Genomic DNA, 5000 nt, shown 5'->3' with positions numbered 1-5000 from the left:
GCACACGCTGGGCCCTGGTGCGGCAGGTTCCCTCGACGACCATCGGCACACGCTGGGCCCTGGTGCGGCAGGTTGCCTCGAGCACCATCGGCACACGCTGGGCCCTGGTGCGGTCGGTTGCCTCGATCACCATCGGCACACGCTGGGCCCTGGTGCGGGCGGTTGCCTCGACCACCATCGGCACACGCTGGGCCCTGGTGCGGCAGCTTGCCTCGAGCACCATCGGCACACGCTCGGCCCTGGTGCGGTCGGTTGCCTCGAGCACCATCGGCACACGCTGGGCCCTGGTGCGGCACGTTGCCTCGACCACCATCGGCAGCCTCGACCACCATCGGCACACGCTCCGCCCTGGTGCGGCAGGTTGCCTCGACCACCATCGGCACACGCTGGGCCCTGGTGCGGGCGCTTGCCTCGACCACCATCGGCACACGCTCCGCCCTGGTGCGGCAGGTTGCCTCGACCACCATCGGCACACGCTGGGCCCTGGTGCGGGCGGTTGCCTCGACCACCATCGGCACACGCTGGGCCCTGGTGCGGGCGCTTGCCTCGACCACCATCGGCACACGCTGGGCCCTGGTGCGGGCGCTTGCCTCGACCACCATCGGCACACGCTGGGCCCTGGTGCGGCAGGTTGCCTCGAGCACCATCGGCACACGCTGGGCCCTGGTGCGGCAGGTTGCCTCGAGCACCATCGGCACACGCTGGGCCCTGGTGCGGGCGCTTGCCTCGAGCACCATCGGCACACGCTCGGCCCTGGTGCGGTCGGTTGCCTCGAGCACCATCGGCACACGCTGGGCCCTGGTGCGGCAGGTTGCCTCGACCACCATCGGCACACGCTGGGCCCTGGTGCGGGCGCTTGCCTCGACCACCATCGGCACACGCTCGGCCCTGGTGCGGTCGGTTGCCTCGAGCACCATCGGCACACGCTGGGCCCTGGTGCGGCAGGTTGCCTCGAGCACCATCGGCACACGCTGGGCCCTGGTGCGGGCGCTTGCCTCGACCACCATCGGCACACGCTGGGCCCTGGTGCGGGCGCTTGCCTCGAGCACCATCGGCAGACGCTGGGCCCTGGTGCGGCAGGTTGCCTCGAGCACCATCGGCAGACGCTGGGCCCTGGTGCGGCAGGTTGCCTCGAGCACCATCGGCACACGCTGGGCCCTGGTGCGGTCGGTTGCCTCGAGCACCATCGGCACACGCTGGGCGCTGGTGCGGGAACTTGCCTCGACCACCATCGGCACACGCTGGGCCCTGGTGCGGCAGGTTACCTCGATCACCATCGGCACACGCTGGGCCCTGGTGCGACAGGTTGCCTCGAGCACCATCGGCACACTATCGGCCCTGGTGCGGGCGGTTGCCTCGACCACCATCGGCACACGCTGGGCCCTGGTGCGGGCGGTTGCCTCGAGCACCATCGGCACACGCTGGGCCCTGGTGGGTTTAGGCACATCTTCAAATTTCTGCCGTGCCAATGCCATTTTTATGGCTTGTAAATTCATACAATGGTCCCCTAAGCCTTCACGTGAAGTTTCGTTGGAAGATGACTCGTTTTCTATTTTTCACGATTTTCGAAACTTTTTGCGGTTCGGGAATTTTTAAAATTTTTTTATAAGGATTTTTGGCCCCAAATTTTGTAGGCATGATCCTTCTATTTTTGTTGGCATGCACAAAAAAATTCAGCTAAAAACTCGAAGTAGAGAAGATTTTGTGACCGTTTGAAAAAAGTGTCCCCATTTCAGACACTTTAACGGCTACTGGTAGCAAACCTGTAAAATCTCAAATGCTCTTTAAGGGGGTGTGAATTCTCAGAGGTTTGATGAGGGATAGGGGGCCAACACAAGGCCAAGTACCAGCACCCATCGCACATCATGTGCGCACACCCCCCCGGCCCCCCTCCCAATCGCCGGAACCCCAATGCCGCCGGTCAGGTTCTCCGGCGGTACTCCGGCGATGCTCCGGCGATGCTCCGGCGATGCTGTCCCGAGTGAAAAAAATGCGGCACCAGCACATGCTGGAGCCAAGCATGGGCACCGTGGCTCAAAATCGAACTTCGGCCAAGGCCTCGACCATCAATGGCACATGATGACGCATGGTGATGGCACATGCATCGACCATCATCGGCATAGGCTGCCCTTCGGTACGGGCACTTGCCTCGACCGCCATCGGCACAAGCTGGGCCCTGGTGTGGGTTGTTGCCTCGATCACAATCGGCACATGCTGAGCCTTGGTGCGGGCGGTTGCCTCGAGCACCATCGGGAGACCCTGGGCCCTGGTGCGGCCGGTTGCCCCGATAACCATCGGCACACGCTGGGCCCTGGGGCGGGCGCTTGCCCCCAGCACCATCGGCACACGCTGGGCCCTGGTACGGGCGGTTGCCCCGAACACCATCGACACAAGCCGGCCCTTGGTGCGGGCTCCTGGCTCGACCACCATCGGCACACGCTGGGCCCTGGTGCGGGCGCTTGCCTCGACCACCATCGGCACACGCTGGGCCCTGGTGCGGGCGCTTGCCTCGACCACCATCGGCACACGCTGGGCCCTGGTGCGGCAGGTTGCCTCGAGCACCATCGGCACACGCTGGGCCCTGGTGCGGCAGGTTGCCTCGAGCACCATCGGCACACGCTGGGCCCTGGTGCGGGCGCTTGCCTCGAGCACCATCGGCACACGCTCGGCCCTGGTGCGGTCGGTTGCCTCGAGCACCATCGGCACACGCTGGGCCCTGGTGCGGCAGGTTGCCTCGACCACCATCGGCACACGCTGGGCCCTGGTGCGGGCGCTTGCCTCGACCACCATCGGCACACGCTCGGCCCTGGTGCGGTCGGTTGCCTCGAGCACCATCGGCACACGCTGGGCCCTGGTGCGGCAGGTTGCCTCGAGCACCATCGGCACACGCTGGGCCCTGGTGCGGGCGCTTGCCTCGACCACCATCGGCACACGCTGGGCCCTGGTGCGGGCGCTTGCCTCGAGCACCATCGGCAGACGCTGGGCCCTGGTGCGGCAGGTTGCCTCGAGCACCATCGGCAGACGCTGGGCCCTGGTGCGGCAGGTTGCCTCGAGCACCATCGGCACACGCTGGGCCCTGGTGCGGTCGGTTGCCTCGAGCACCATCGGCACACGCTGGGCGCTGGTGCGGGAACTTGCCTCGACCACCATCGGCACACGCTGGGCCCTGGTGCGGCAGGTTACCTCGATCACCATCGGCACACGCTGGGCCCTGGTGCGACAGGTTGCCTCGAGCACCATCGGCACACTATCGGCCCTGGTGCGGGCGGTTGCCTCGACCACCATCGGCACACGCTGGGCCTTGGTGCGGGCGGTTGCCTCGAGCACCATCGGCACACGCTGGGCCCTGGTGGGTTTAGGCACATCTTCAAATTTCTGCCGTGCCAATGCCATTTTTATGGCTTGTAAATTCATACAATGGTCCCCTAAGCCTTCACGTGAAGTTTCGTTGGAAGATGACTCGTTTTCTATTTTTCACGATTTTCGAAACTTTTTGCGGTTCGGGAATTTTTAAAATTTTTTTATAAGGATTTTTGGCCCCAAATTTTGTAGGCATGATCCTTCTATTTTTGTTGGCATGCACAAAAAAATTCAGCTAAAAACTCGAAGTAGAGAAGATTTTGTGACCGTTTGAAAAAAGTGTCCCCATTTCAGACACTTTAACGGCTACTGGTAGCAAACCTGTAAAATCTCAAATGCTCTTTAAGGGGGTGTGAATTCTCAGAGGTTTGATGAGGGATAGGGGGCCAACACAAGGCCAAGTACCAGCACCCATCGCACATCATGTGCGCACACCCCCCCGGCCCCCCTCCCAATCGCCGGAACCCCAATGCCGCCGGTCAGGTTCTCCGGCGGTACTCCGGCGATGCTCCGGCGATGCTCCGGCGATGCTGTCCCGAGTGAAAAAAATGCGGCACCAGCACATGCTGGAGCCAAGCATGGGCACCGTGGCTCAAAATCGAACTTCGGCCAAGGCCTCGACCATCAATGGCACATGATGACGCATGGTGATGGCACATGCATCGACCATCATCGGCATAGGCTGCCCTTCGGTACGGGCACTTGCCTCGACCGCCATCGGCACAAGCTGGGCCCTGGTGTGGGTTGTTGCCTCGATCACAATCGGCACATGCTGAGCCTTGGTGCGGGCGGTTGCCTCGAGCACCATCGGGAGACCCTGGGCCCTGGTGCGGCCGGTTGCCCCGATAACCATCGGCACACGCTGGGCCCTGGGGCGGGCGCTTGCCCCCAGCACCATCGGCACACGCTGGGCCCTGGTACGGGCGGTTGCCCCGAACACCATCGACACAAGCCGGCCCTTGGTGCGGGCTCCTGGCTCGACCACCATCGGCACACGCTGGGCCCTGGTGCGGGCGGTTGCCTCGAACACCATCGGCACACGCCGGCCCTTGGTGCGGCCGGTTGCCTCGACCACCATCGGCACACGCTCGGCCTTGGTGAGGGCGCTTGCCTCGACCACCATCGGCACACGCTGCGCCCTGGTGCGGGCGCTTGCCTCGACCACCATCGGCACACGCTCGGCCTTGGTGCGGGCGCTTGCCTCGACCACCATCGGCACACGCTGGGCCCTGGTGAGGGCGCTTGCCTCGACCACCATCGGCACACGCTGGGCCCTGGTGCGGGCGGTTGCCTCGACCACCATCGGCACACGCTGGGCCCTGGTGCGGGCGGTTGCCTCGACCACCATCGGCACACGCTGGGCCCTGGTGCTGGCGGTTGCCTCGACCACCATCGGCACACGCTGGGCCCTGGTGCGGGCGGTTGCCTCGAACACCATCGGCACAAGCCGGCCCTTGGTGCGGGCGGTTGCCTCGAGCACCATCGGCACACGCTGGGCCCTGGTGCGGGCGGTTGCCTCGACCACCATCGGCACACGCTGGGCCCTGGTGCGGACGGTTGCCTCGAGCACCATGGGCACACGCTGGCCCTTGGTGCGGGCTCTTGCCTCGACCACCATCAGCAGAAGATTGCCCCTACGT

Source organism: Durio zibethinus, unplaced genomic scaffold (genome assembly GCF_047325235.1).
Source record: "Durio zibethinus cultivar Kanyao isolate XHJ-2024 unplaced genomic scaffold, ASM4732523v1 HiC_scaffold_3, whole genome shotgun sequence".
Taxonomy (NCBI): Eukaryota; Viridiplantae; Streptophyta; class Magnoliopsida; order Malvales; family Malvaceae; genus Durio; species Durio zibethinus.
This window is presented reverse-complemented; position numbering follows the sequence as displayed.